The sequence below is a fragment of the Sceloporus undulatus genome, chromosome 3, assembly GCF_019175285.1.
Source record: "Sceloporus undulatus isolate JIND9_A2432 ecotype Alabama chromosome 3, SceUnd_v1.1, whole genome shotgun sequence".
NCBI classification, from domain to species: domain Eukaryota; kingdom Metazoa; phylum Chordata; class Lepidosauria; order Squamata; family Phrynosomatidae; genus Sceloporus; species Sceloporus undulatus.
In genome coordinates, this window is record NC_056524.1 from 57,019,751 (window position 1) to 57,035,126 (window position 15,376).

Genomic DNA, 15,376 nt, shown 5'->3' on the forward strand with positions numbered 1-15,376 from the left:
GAAAAGGAGCATCATCTTCATTTCTTTTAATTCCTCCACTGACTTCTGAGTCATCAATAACCACAGCTTCATTAGCAACACCTATTTCTGCTGTGTCTTCTTATTCCTGGGTATTCAGCAACTGATGAATCATTAATTACTTTTATATTATTATGCACAGGCCCAAAGGGTCAGGCTTCTTTAATTGCTCATACTAGTGGGTTAATTAATGTAGTCTTCTGAAGAAGAGTGCCTGGAGACATTGTATATGTTTATAAAAATTGAGAAGTATTCTGGACACATATACCAAAGTAGAGGTTGCTATATTGATTGAAACACTTAATATAGGCTTGTGCCAGATAAATTCCCAACATGCTAATTTAATGGCACACTAATTTTATCTATTTTTAAAAGGCTGCAAAACATTCAGTCCATATGGCATTTTGCTGAATAAGGACAAATGAATGAAGAGAGATGAAAATACTTCAGATGTTTTGTTAATCAGATATATGTATCACCAGATTTAGGTCAGCATCCAGAGGTGGCAACATATGCACACAACCACCAGTTATGCAAACAGTTGTATATTTTCAGATCTCATGCAAGGAAGCATCTGATACGTCCTTGAACAAACAGTTCTCCATCTTCTACTTCTGCAGTGATCTACTTATGGGGTAGCTTTGCTTCCCCATAAGTCAAGCATTTTATTGATTGGCCCAGTAGGGCATATTGGAAGAACAATGCCAATTCTATGGATGCAGGAGTAGCCCACTACTCTTCTAGGTGAAAGGAGATGTGTATGTCTCTGTCCTTTACCCAGTGTAAGTGAGAGATCAGTCTCTGAGAATGTTACTCCAGGACACAGAGAAGCTGCACTGGCCTATTTCCCTCACTAAAAGTGTATGCACACTGCACAGCAGTTTAATGGCCATGGTTCCGTCCTATGAAATCCTGGAATTGGTACTGGAGTGAAACAATTAGGACTCTATACTACAGTGTTATACTTGAAATACAGCACTAGCACTCTTCAACAACATAAAACTACAAATTCCAGTAGGATAACAAAAGGATGTCAAAGTGATGTAAAACTGATACACTACTGTGAAGTCTCCCAGCACATTAATAATAAAAATATCAGCCAGCTTATAAAACGAAAAGGCATATGCACACCTCAGTATAGACTGGGGTCCAAAACACACGGCAGAAATAATCCAGTCTGAGACCACTTTAACTGCCCTGGCTCAGTGCTAGGGAATCCTGGATACTGCATTTTATTGCAGCACCTGAATTCTCTGGCACAGAAAGCTAAATGTCTCACAAAACTACAGTTCTCAAGAATTCCCTAGCATTGAGGCAGGGCAGTTAGAGCAGTCTCAAACTGGATTATTTCTGCAGTATGTTTTGGACCTAAGACACATAGCCATATTGTTCTACCAACAGTACTGTTTCAAATGCCAGAAGAGTAGCCATGTTGGTCTGCTGCAGCAGCCACATCAAAAACCTCGCACCATTTTAAAAGATGAAAAACATGTATTAACCATAAACTTTCAAGAGTTACGGGCAAAATTACCTGACAGGTTGTTTCTTCTATTCTTGTTTCTTGTACTAAATGGAACTTTTCACCAATAATAAAATCTTCATTTATTTCTGTTCAGAGATGGAGAACATGGATTAGAAAATTACAGTTATGATTACCATAAAGCAACTAATCATTTTTTTCAATTTTCGGCCTTCCCGGAATAGAACCCGGCCATGTAACGCTCCCCCCACAGACATATATAAGCGAAGATTCTGCCCACCATTATTTTATTATTGCATTATTGTTTTTAGATTTTATTGTTTGTAATTTTAATGGATAGAATAGTTTAATTCTTTTTAAAGGGGGGAATTGTATATATTGTATTTTTTAAAGGTTGTACGCCGCTTTGATTGTGGTAACAAAAAGCGGGATATAAATTAAAGTTTTATTTATTATATTATAACTATGCTTCATTGTGAAGGAAAAGAATAGTGACCTCTTGCTAGCCACTGGGGTTTGGTTTGGCTGTAGATACAGAATCTGTGGATAAGGTGGGCCAACCACAATACAATTTTACATGTAAAATGAATTAATATAAAATAAATTTAAAATACAACAATGAAAATTTAGAAATGGTTTTACTATAACAGTTAAATCAGATTATTTTAAATTTACAAATGGTTTGTAATGGATAGGTCAGATTATTTTAAATTAATAGGCCTGGAAAGTTTCATTTTAGTAAATCAAGACAAGCTACTTTTCTTTCTTGCTGCTGAAAGGTTTTCCCCTTGTTTCTTTAAGGATTCTTTTCATCTTTGCTTTTTCCTGTTGTAAACTGAGTAAAAACAAGGCAAAATCTTGAAATCCTGAAATGAACATAGAGCCAAGACCAATCTTCAAGCACTTGTGGCAGTGTTGGAACACTGCCTAGGCTGATGCAGAGCTGCAAAAAAGGAAGGCAGGTAAACTGGACCCTAAACTGGGATAAAGACCCCCAAGCCATGTGCCATGGGCAATGAAAAGGTTAAGGAAATGTTGAAAGCTAAAAAATAAGCTCATGAATAGCCTATTTGAAATCTATGGCTTTAAGGTGCTTAAAGTTAAGCCTGTGGCTTAACGTTTTTCATTCATCAGGTTCTAGTGTTCAGTAGGGTCAAGCACTTAATCCTCACACCAATTGTCTTTAGAAAGAAGGGCCAAGTGAGGGGAAAATAATGTCTCATTTCACAGTGTGTTCAAAGCAAATAATATTTTTGTTGTGTTATTAGAAAAAACCAAACATGATCTTTTGTCAACTACCTCACCTAAACTACTTAAACTAGATCTTGGAAATAACTTTTAAAGAGATAACTGCTTTCTCAAACTACTTGGTGTTGTCACAAGCATGGTGAGGGTTTGTGTTTCATATTCTTTCTCTTCATGTTGTTAATTTTTGTCAAATTGGCTTCAGTCTATGAAAAAGCTATGAATGAGAGCCCTCTAAAACAGCCATGGTGCCCTTCAAGTTGTTTGGCTGATGTGTGACTTGAAGGCATTGCTTACAGTGATTCCAATCTTTCTTGGCTGAACATTCCCAGAGAGTGGTTCTAGGGAATTGTTGTTCAGCATTTTGGCCATTAGCCTATCAATATTGTCTCGTATACTTTACAACATCTACACGAAGACTCTGGGAGATGTCATACTGAGGGCATCAGTTGTTTACAACTGATGCCAGGGACACTGTGGTAGTATTTAATTGCTGTCTGAATGCAGTAAAGCACTAGATATCAGGTTCGTAGCTTAGGATGCTGTGGGACCCAGCACTTCTCTTGCAAAAGCATTGCTGTTAATGACCAGGAGAGCTTTTTCTTAAGTGCCCTTTTGGGTAAGGCCACAGTGGTTCATGCCTTAAGGGTGAAACAGATGGGCAGGAAAAAGTGGCTTGAAGCTGCCTTTTCTGAAGCCACATTGAAACCCCACCAGCTGCACTGCTGGTTCCCAAGGCAGCTGGTGTGCTTATGTCATGACCACATGATATGGCTTCAAGACAGGAAGAAGCAGAAAAAGCTGCCTCTTTTTGAAACGGCTTTTCTCTGCATAAGGTACCTAGAGGGCACTTTCCTGCTGGCTTCAAGACATGTGTCACCTAAATGCCACACCTTCAAGTCAGCCTGAAGGCACCTCTTTTTGTCTGTCTGTTTAGCCCCTTAGTTACCTCTTGATTAGCTTACTGTAATATGCCTTACATTGGGACTGCTCTTGAAAAGTGTTTGGGAGCTGAAGCTAGTGCAAAATGCAGCAGTGAAACTGGTATCAGCTGTGCATTTTAGAGGCCATGTAACATCAGTCCTGTAAGAACTACACTGGCTTCCTATTTTCTTCTGAGCTCAATTCAAAGTGCTGGTGTTGATCTACAAATCACTAATGACTTGGTGCCTAGATATCTGAAAGACCACATCCTTCCATATGAACCTGCCAGAAATTTGAGATTTTCAGAGGAGGCCTTGCTGCATGTCTTAAAACCTTGTGAAGTTATGTTGGTGAGTAGACTGCTTTTCAGTACCAGTGCTTCAACTGTTAAACTCCCTATTGAAGGAAGTTAGGCTGGGGCCATCTCTTTTAAGTTGTGGAACAGCCAAAACAGATTTCAGTGCTTGAAATTTCTGTTTTAACTGTTTGAAAATTGAATTTTAAGATTGTTTTTACACTGCTCTTAGGAGTTTTTAAAAAGTTGTTTTAATGTGTCTTAAACATATTTTTATTTTTGTATTGTTTTAATTTGTTTTATTTGTTTATGACCTTGGGAACAATACGGAAATACAATGAATGAATGAATGAATCCCCACAGAACTCTCCTCCAGCTCTCACCAGAAGTAAAAAGGTAAGGAAGGAAGTTTGGAAGGATAGTGTAAGAAAGATTTGTAGGAAGAAAAGCAACATTCAGCTGTAATAAAGCCTTCTTGGAGATAAATACAGTTTATGATCCATGCTAGAAATGGGCTCCACAGGTCAATTTTATTTAGACGTTGTTGAACTACAACTATGAGCAGCCCTAGCCAACAAGGTGAGTGGTGAATAATGCTGGAGGTGGTAGTACCACAACACCTGGAATGAAGCATGATTCCTAGTCCTTTTCTTCATGGTTTTAGGATTTTTTCTCCTTAAAGAATAATTAAGGGTGTATGACTTTACTTATGTATATGGTGGTGTGATTAGTTGCCTTGCTGCCCAAGAATGTGATCCTAAAACTTGGGGGTAAGACTAAATGGATATCAATGAGGCTTTCATCTAAACAAAACATGTTCAACACAAGGGTGCATTTTTCTTTTATCTACTGGGGGTTTCACTTAGAAAAAATATTCAGGGTACACAGAATGCCTAGCATTCACTTCAAAACACACAGCAAAGAGCAAGCACACTAATCTACCATTATGGTTCAATAACCAAGTGGCCACATGTGGGTCTTCTACTGATCTATAAGCTACAGGGAGCATTTAATACAAGCTATGCAATTTGTTACTTCAACTTTCCCTTTTATTTAAAGTGCCTATTTTTCCCTTGGGGAAGAGTCCACCCTCCCCACCAGAGGCTTGACAAATTATTTCACTGTTTTTCTCAGTGCCCTTTAAAATGTTTTGTGGAAAATGCAAAATCAGCTGAAATGCATTTTGCAATTACCTTCAGACTGACAGTGCCTTCCGAGGTACAAATCATTTTCCTGCTTCTTGGGAATCTGCCCAAATGTGCCATTCATGTTTTTTCTATCTAAAAGTGAAGCATAGAAATTCAGTTTTCTGCATTCACATCATATTAGGGAAGGAACTGAAAACTTTATATAATTAGCATTGGGAATGCATTTCAACCAACTTGAATAGATAATTTCTTTGAGAAAACTTCCAAAGTAGAAAAATGTTTTGACCAGCTGGCATCTGTGTACAGTAGTTACTGCTTGATTTTCAGATCTGTATTGCTAATGCAATGATCATTTACACTAGGGGCCCAATGTGGCTCTATACCACTCCTTTATGTCCCACCTCCTATACACACACACACACACACACACACACACACTCTACAAAAGATCCCTCTTTGCCTTCCAGGAAGTAATTTTACAATTTTTTATAATTATGCTAGGTAACAAATTTGCACATTTGTTGTGTGTTCCATTCACTTTCACAATTGAAAAAAAAACTTTCCTAGGCTTAAAACAATTGAAAAGGTGACAATTCTGTCCTTCATATGATTAGAGACTCACCTGATTTAGAAGTCCACCTGATCAAGGCACTATACTGACCCTGAGTATATCTGGCACTCTATTTTGTATTTTTTCTTCCCATACATGGGAGGCAAAGAATCAGGCAAAAGAAATGCACTAGAAGTATCATGCCCCACTAGTATATCCTCACTCTTTTCCTTCTGTTACACTAACAATGCACAACAGTCCTACTGAATGTAAAAGATGCAAATTTGAATATGTATGTGGGACAGAGGGGTGAATGCAGTGGTTTTCATTTCAATGAGGCAGTGAATTCCCTCTGGGTTTAGCTTAAACTTTAAAAGCACCAAGCAAGATGTTGACTTCTATCCTCCAAATATGCTCAGCACCTTGGACAACTTCTTCAAAGTTCAGACTAACATCTAAAACACACACTGATATGGAAGCTACCAGCAATCCCAACTGAATTATTTTTATGCATATTTTTATGAGTAGGGAGTGAGTAGGGACTAAAATAGAAGCACCTGGCAGAGGCAGGTCCTATTTGCCAACTCTGAAAATGGGCAAATGTGGTTGAATACAGGTGAGAGGGACTTGGGTTAGCTAGAAGCTGGGATGTAGTCCTGCTTCAATGAACCACATGTCAGATTGAAAACCTGAATTTGTCTAAAAATCCTTAGAAAAGCCTTTTGCAATTTTCCTTATAAATAATGGTGCAGTTTTATCTGGTTTTGGTTTCATTTTGCATTGTTTTAAATGCCTGATTTGTAGAAAAAATAACAAATTGGTTTTCACAGGATAGGACTTTTTTTTTTTTTTTAAGAAAATGTGTTTTAAATGTCATGAAATTTGCAGATTGTTGCTGAACAAATTCCCAATTGTACTTTTGGAAAGTATCACTGATGAAAATGCTATCCGCTATCATTTTCATCTGTGAGGCAGAATATAAATGAATGCAAATGCTGCTGAACTGCAAAATCCACTGAAAGGTCAATAGGCTCTTTATGATGGATTGATGTGTTTTTGTTTATTTTCATATTCAGCAAAAAGAAATCTTAAAATTTCAGGATCAATCAGTTATGCAATTTGCCATAGGTGGAAATAGGTGTTTTTGTTTTAAAAAGTTAACTGTCCAAATTAGATTATTTTGACTACAAGCACAGAATAGAAAACTAATGAACAATGATTCCAGACATTTTATAAAAGGAAACTGCTCAAATTCCATCTGTAACTTGGACTAGCCAGAGAAAATAGCTGTTTTAACCACAGACAATAAACAGTCTATACATTGATAAATCAAAGAAGAAAATTTATAATTATTTCTAATAGACATAACAAAAATAACACAGTCTGTAAACTATAGAATGCGACCATGATTGGTTTTGTTTCATTTCCCTTTAAGTACTCAGAACCTAGAGTATTGTTTTTATTTGCATGATAAAAAACCTTACAAAAGCCAAAATTAAACATGATTTGAATTACTAACCAAATGCTTCATTTTCTGACATGGACTTCTGGATGGACCTAAAAAAAAGAGAAGGGAATGCAGAGTATAGTCCATTATTAATGGCTTCCTCCTAGTTCTTCCAAAGACTGAACAAGGATTTTAGAATGCTGTCATTAAATGACATTTGTATACTCTTTTACCACCATAGAGCTTTGTGATAAAATAAGCTCTCCCTTATAAAATTCCATAGCATAATTTGCTATAGAACTCTAAAGTCTATTGTTGAAAGGCTGACCTTACTTTGGATAAGTGAATTATTTTCAATGAGAGTCTAATTTTCTACTCATCTATTATTCATTGCTAAGCATTTACCAAATAGTTGCATATGGAGGGAGGGGAACTCACTTAGTTCTACATCATTCACAAATAATTGACTTTCATTATTCATGATATGAGATGAGTGCATGGTCACCAGACTTAATTATTAAATGTACAAATCCAAGGGTTTAGATTGGTGAAGAATCACTCCCCTTGTAAAAGGCAAGGGGTGGCCTTTCTGTATCCATCGAAATCTCTCTCACTCCCCTTGAAAATACTTTTTTTCTACCAGCACAAGGTGGTGTCAGCAGTATCTGAATCAGATTGTTCATCTTTGGGCCTTAGGATTCTATGACAACAACAGCAATACTTTATTTCTGTGTCTCTACATCACGAATCTAATCCCTTGCTGCAGCACTCCTGGTGTTGTAGAAAACAGCCACCTGTGAGCCTCTCTCACCAGCCCACAGCAAACCTATGGCTTGATAGAGCAGATGAATGAGCGGGGACTAAAGTCAGTTGAAAATACAGAGTTCTTTATTATGCCAGCAGTCCCAAAAGGAATCAGTATTCCAAAAATTCTGGGCCCCACACCAAAGGAAAATGGCTACTTTTATAGGGGTTCAAACAAAGGGACCATGTAATACATCCCATTGGTCATAGGAAATTTAAACATATAGAACTTTCTTGCAATCAGAACAAAGATACATGAATACATTACAATATACTTAAGGTACATCTGGTTACATTCCATCCTTCCCTTATCACCTGTGTGTTATCCTGGGGCCCCTTCCTCTGCCAGGGATGCTGCTCTCTTATATTTGATTTACTATGGCTTTCATAGTAGTGCCAGGCACCACATTACCCCTGATGAGCAAGGTTCTTTTGGAGGAGTCGTTCTGTTCTCTAAACACTTCTGTTCCAGATCCTCTTCTGGCATTCCTTGCTGGGACCCTAATTTCAAATTCTTTCCCATGTATTCAGTTAGGCCAAACCTTTGCCAATACCTTTAAATCTAATGTGCTTTCTATATTTCTACTATGCATTTATAGCCTAAATATTGATTATTGAAATCTATTAATCTCACTGGAACACACTGTGGCTTTTCTTCTGTGCCCAGGATGGCAATGCTGTTGACTCCTTATCCTCTTAGCTCCCCCTGTTGGAATTCTTTTTGAGGGTTTTCTCTCAATCCACCTTCTTCACAGGTGCAACCAGTGAAGACCCAGGAGAGAGCCTTCTCAGTGGCTGCTCCCAGGTTATGGGACTCTGCCAAGGGAGATGTGGTTGGACCCTCCCTGCTCTCCTTTTGTCAACAGGCTAAGACCTTTGTACTGTACTTAAAACAAATCTGGTTTTAACTGGCTGCGGTAGTGTAATGGGTTAGTTTTAATGTCCCTATTAACCCGGCGACTGTCTTTAGTAATGGACTGGATGAGGATGAACAAATTGAAACTTAATCAAGACAAAATGGAGGCGTTCCTGGTCAGTTGAAAGTCAAAGCAAGGAACAAAGATGCTACTTTGCTGGATGGGATTATACTCCTCCTGAAGATGCAGGTTCACAGTTTGGGTGTGATCCTGGATTCAGCTCTGAGCTTGGAGTCACGGTTTCAGTAATGGTGAGGTGTGCATTTGCACATTTAAAGTTTGTGTATCCACTTCCTTGAGACAGATCTGGCCATGATTACACATGCTTTAGTTACTCTAATGCACTTTCTGTGGGGCTGCTTTTGAAACGTGTTCAGAAACTTTTTTATTTCATTTCATTTATATGCCACCTTTCTCCCTGAAGGGGCCCAAGGGGGCTCACAGATTTTTTTTTTAAAATTACAATAAAATTTAAAATAGTTTAAATAATCAAAAACAATATAAAATTGCATTAAACATATAATGGAACTTAAAAGGCAATACCCATGCTCAGTATAAAAGCCACTGTGGTATGCTTATATTTTAAATGGTTGCTTAAATAAAAATGTCTTGTCCTGCTGTTGAAAGGCAAGCAGGGAGAGGGCCAGTCTAACCTCCCATGGAATTGAGTTCCAGAGGGTGAGAGCAGCCACTGAGAAGGTTCTCTCATGTATCCTCACCAGGTGAGCCTGGGATGGTGGTGGGATCAAGAGAAAGCCTTCCCCAATGATTTTAGTGTTCTGGCAGATTCATATGGAGAGATACAGTTCTTCAGATAATCTGGACCTAAGCCATTTTAGGTCATGACCAGCACTTTGAGTTGTGCCCAGAAACTAACCAGGAGCCAGTGACTTCAGCTGATCTAAAGAGCTGCAGTCACATTGCTAACTGGGGCTGCCTAAAGGAATCATGCAGCTATTCACAGGCTGCTGGTCTGTTTCTGGGCATATTCAAAGTGCTGGTTATGGCCTTTAAATGCTACCCACCACACAGCTCAGGTCCAGGTTATTTGAAGTGCCATATTCTCCCTTACGAACCAGCTTATGCTTTGAAATCTGCTGGGGACACCCTTCTCTATGTCCAATTACCCTCACAGGTAGATTTGGGTGGGGAGAGGCTTCTCAGTGGCTACTCAAAGGCTCTGGAACTTTCTTCTCAGAGGAATTAGACTGATACCTTCCCTACAAGGTAACATTACGGGTGGCACACATTTTTTGTCCACCTTATTTGGAAAGCCCTGCAACTAAGTCTACATTGTATTGTTATGGTAGAGGGTGGCCTGAATCCTATTGGTTAGTCCCAATTAGAGTTCACCTATGGAATCAACTGCTGAATGGTAAGTCATAACATATATAAAGCTAATTGATGCAATGGCTGTACTATAGTTGGGAGTACTATTAGGGTTCTGGCCATGAACAGCTTTTAATTGTCCAGCAGATCACATTTCAGTATGATAATTCAGTGGACAGAAATGACAGTGACACCTAAAACTCCTGACACTGTAAAACTCTTACGGTCTAACAGTTCTTCTCTTGGGGAAAAAAAAAAAGAAAAGCCCCAAACAAAACTGCATGTTATGGTCATTAGCACAAACAACAGATTGGCTCACAGGCATCTCAGTCAAACTAAACTGCTGTCACGGAAACACTTGATAAAATACACTGTGGCTAACTTAATCCAAATCATTTTGCAAACTAATTTGTATTGGGGTAGAGAGGGGGTGGGGAAACTTACCAGAAGATTATCAGGTCAATGGTACAAACATGCTCTGAAATAGGTTACCATTAAGTCTTTCAGAAAGGCAGACATATGGCTAAACCAAGCACAGATTAATGGTGAGTAAGTACATCTGACTTCTGATGTCACTCCTTCGGTTATTGCAAATTGAAAGCTTTGTGACTATAAGCAAACTGGTGAATAAAATTTAAGTAATGAATTCTATTTTAATTTTAATTTTCAGACTATACTTGCAGCACCCCATTCATGGGGCAAGTACACAGATAATAAAAAAGAATGAAGGAAGACATTCAAGGCTAGGAACAATGCAGAGATGAAATTTTAAATGAGCTCCACTTACTTTCTTTTCTTCATTAATGTATTTTCAATATCAGAAAATTCCTTTGGGGAAGAGAAAGAGGAAAAAAAGGTTAGTTTAACTTTAAAAAGTGTGTGTGTGGGGGGGGGGGGGGGGAAAATGAGAAGGGAGTGAAAGGTGTCCTACTAGTGACTTAGGTGAGCAAGTTCCTTTTTGGATGGGACATAGAGTGCTATCTACTTGCCCTTGCACTCCTCATTTCATTCTCTCATGACTGAGCTGAGACCAGTTGCTTCTCTATTGATCTGAATTGCCTTCCTCTCCTTTTCCTCCCCACTGGTAAGTGACAGTGACAGGGGTCCTTCTCAGGGTTTGACAACTGCTGAATGGTGGGAGAACACAGAAATGTGTATGTGGAGTAATGCGCAGATGTAGGATCTTGGCCAACATACATTAAAAAATAAACATCTTAATGCCACCTTTTGAATCAAAGTTTGGAAATAAGGAGTTACATGTAACATTGCTACCTGTAAGCAAGATAACAAAGGTGTAACAAAGGTGCTGTATAGAAGGGCCCTATCGGGGGCGGTGCTTCCCGACGCGCCTTGCCGTTCGCACGTAACGAGGGCGTCAAAATGGCGTCGCCCTGTACATACGGGCGCCACCATTTTGACGTGACGGACACCTAGTGTCTGCACGTTTTGGCACCTTTATGACACCACAAGTGCGCCATTGGTGCCTTGTGGCGTCATAATGGCACCGCAGAAAGAAGCCGCTTTTTGCGGTGTCTTTTTGTTGCGCGAGGGAGCTGCACAGTTTGTTCGCTGCGGCTCCCTCGCGCAACAAACGAGGGTGGTGGGAGACCGCCCTTTTGGGCAGTCTGTATCCCACCAAAGTTACATTTTAAAAGCAATGTAACAAAATGAACACATTTGCTTTACTGGTGTATTATTTATTTATTTATTTAGGTATTTATATCCCGCCCTTCAGCCCCAATGGCTCTCAGGGTGGCTTATTAGGTATTATTATTAGTATTAGGTACTAGTTATTTTGAAAAGTTACCTTTGAGAGCATTTTAAGAGACATTTTGAGACATTTGGAAAGTTTTCAAGACAGATAGCATTTCTGTATAATTCCTAAAGATTTCATAAGGAATACTGGGATTTGTAGTTTGGTGAGACACCAGAGTTCTCTGTCAGAGGAAGCTGAATACCTCACCAAACTACAGTCATGGCAGTTAAACTGCTTTTATTCTGTAGTGTGGCTACACCCTAAAAGAGGCTGCTTAAATACCGTGAAGGCACCAAATCACACCTGATCTTGGAAGCTAACCAGGGCCAGACCTGATTAGTATTTGGATGGGGGACCACCAAGAAACACCAGATACTGCAGGCTATATTTCAGAGGAGGGCAATGGCAAGCCAACTCTGAGTATTCTCTTCCTTAATAAAATCCTTTGAAATTTATGGGCTCAGTATAAGTTGAGAAGTGACCCAAAGGCACAAACTCATACATTGGGGGTTTAAGTAAAACATGGAAAACCTTTAACCTAACATGTTAAATCAGAATGTTTTTTTGACTCAGTGATTTACAGTGTTTTGTGTAGTGAGGTTCTAGTTAGCATTCCCATCTCTGATTCCAAAATGTCTTAGAGTATGTCTTTCAGTGGATGGAGAAAGGATGTTTTATTTGGCTCATGCAGACAACAACATGGTGACAGCCTAAGGTCATATGGCAAAGCCCATGAAGAAGCAGAGTTTTGGGTCACCCTGTTCCAAGTCCAGCACTTTAAACATAAGCATGTACTGGTTTTCTCAGAATCGATGTAATGGCTAAAAATGCTGTGTGGGCTGAAACACAATAAAAGGAAAAATGGAAGAAAGCATGTGGTTCAAAATTAGAATGAAAATTAGCATAATTTGCACCATTAGAACAAGTTGAATATCACAACATTTGGAATATGGCAACCCTAATTAAGGAGGATCTTGGTCCAGATGTTTTGGACTTGAACTCCCAGAAGTGCCAGTCAGCACAGCCAATAGAAAAATCTCATGAGACTGAAGGGCCTTTAAATAATTCCTCATCCTTAGCTTAAGGCGGGTTACAGACCGCCATAAGGGACATACTTAGGACATCCCATTTTGAAAAGGGGGCATCTCTTCCAGACACCCCTTACCTTGTTACGGACAGAGTCCATAACAAATGACGGCGGCCGTTCCACACAGCCGCCACCATTTTGATATAATGGACGCTTTGCGTCCGCACGTCGCAGCCCGGAAGTGACGCCGCGAGTGTGCGCTTTGGCACTTGCGGAATCTCTTCTGGGTTGCCGGAAGGAGCGCGATTTTCGCACTCCTTCTTTGCAGTGTGGAGGAGTTGTGTGGTTTGGCTGCTGCGACTCCTCCACGCTGCAACCGGCAGTGGCCCAAGACCACCCATTTTGGGCGGTCTGTAAAGGGCCTAAGTATCCTGGAAAATGTCTTGACTGGGACCCTGAATGCTCCTGTTAAGAGGTGGATATGTGGTACAGCATATTGTTGTGTGACATTAAATGGACTGTGGCAGGAATAAACACACAAACACAAATGTCAGGATGGAATTTAACTGAATTCTTGGAAGCTTTTAAAGGGACTGAATTCCTGTTTCTTTTGCAGTCCATTTGGGCTCCTGAAAAGCATGAGGTGACAGTATTCCAGTGGCTACTGACAACGTTCAAAATGAGAGTACAAGAAGAGTTGGCTAATAAGCTTAGAGCTGCATATAAGTTGTAGGCCTAATAACTCTCAGGCTGGAAATAGCAGAGAGAAGATTACACATTTTGCTGTGGCCTGAGCAGCATTTTTCCACAGGGTGCACTGCTGAGACGTCACCACTAATCTCATTTTCCATTTCTAGAAACTATTTTATAAATAACTATATTGATTCTGCACCTAGCAGTGTGACACAGCAGAAAGCTGTTATTTTTAGTTAATTACCACACTAAACGTTCCTTAAAACAAAAGTAAAGAGATCCAAAAAGATACATATGTATCTTATTAAAATTAGTTGAAGACTAGTTTAACTCATTTAGCATGTATTTTAAAAACTGAATAAAAGTTTTAATTAATGATATATTGGACTTTTTAAAAAAAACACAAGGGTGTGCAGTATTTAAAAAGCATTCCCTCTTCACAAGCATGAACTATGTGATAAACATTGTGTGAGAGTGAAGAGATGGATTGTTTTATTTACTACTGTGCATGTCTATGATGTGCGTCATTGTGGCAAATCACCTTCTTTTGTACTGTTGAAAAATTGGAAAAAAATGCCATTTCTCTAGATAAAAATGTTCAGATGTCTGTTAAGAATAATCCCCCACCTGACCTCCTTATTTGCCCCTGTTAAAAGTCAAACACAAAACTGACAAGGAACTGTATGCTGCACAAAATTAACACCCACCTCTGTGCTAAAATAATGAAGCAACCTTAATCTTAATTTGACATCCTTCTGCTATTGATGGAGAGTGTAAATAAATGATCACAGATGGTCTTTTAGGGAGTATCGATGATATTCATCCAAACTGCTGGTTTCAGCAGAACAAGGCAGCTAACTCAGGACCCTTTCATATTACACAATTATAATGCTGTAATTCTGCTTTAACTTTCACAGCATGTGTAATCCTGCAATTTGCCATTTAGGAAGAGGTGCTGTATTTAGAATTCTTAGCCAGGGAGCTCTAGTTCCACAGTAGATTACAAACCCTGGTATCTCACAGGATGCCGTTGCGGCAGTTAAAGGGAAATACATTGCTACCACTGCCTAGTATGAAAGAGTGCTCAAATGATGGGAAGCTGGTAGGGTTGCCAGACTGAAAACTGGAAAGGGCTATTGTACCTTTAATGATTGTGTAAAGGAGTGAAATCCAATAGGTATTGTTTCTCACACAGTCAGGTAACAAGCAATGATGTCTGAAATTCCCTGTTCTACATAGCCATTAAAGGTACATGAGTCCTGCCCAGTTTTCACTCTAGTTATCCCATAAGGTGGTAAAGCAGGGGTGGGTAAGAGTTGAAAATCACCAAGAGACCTTGAAGAATTCAACATCTCCACATTCACATCTTCCCAAAATAAATAAATAAAAATGCTCCCAAATGCCATCTTGGGCTGTGGAGTGGTGTCACCAGGGAGGTGTGGGGAGGGTCAGACTGCAGCAGGTGACACCCTATGGGTGTGTGTGACACCACTGCTCCTCAAACAGTGGCCTTTGGTCAGAAACAGGCTCTGGCATTCATCTGTGTCTCTTTAAAATGCTGAAGTGATGGAGTGAGTGGGGTGGGGTGAGACTCAGTGGGAGGAAAAAGGAGAGGCCCAATTTGTTTTGGAGTTTGTTTGTTTTTTAAAAAAAATCAAATTTCAAGATTTTCTTTTAAAATTAATTTTTATTTTTTTATTTTAAAAACATATTATATAAAATTCTCACTTTGAGTACATGAAA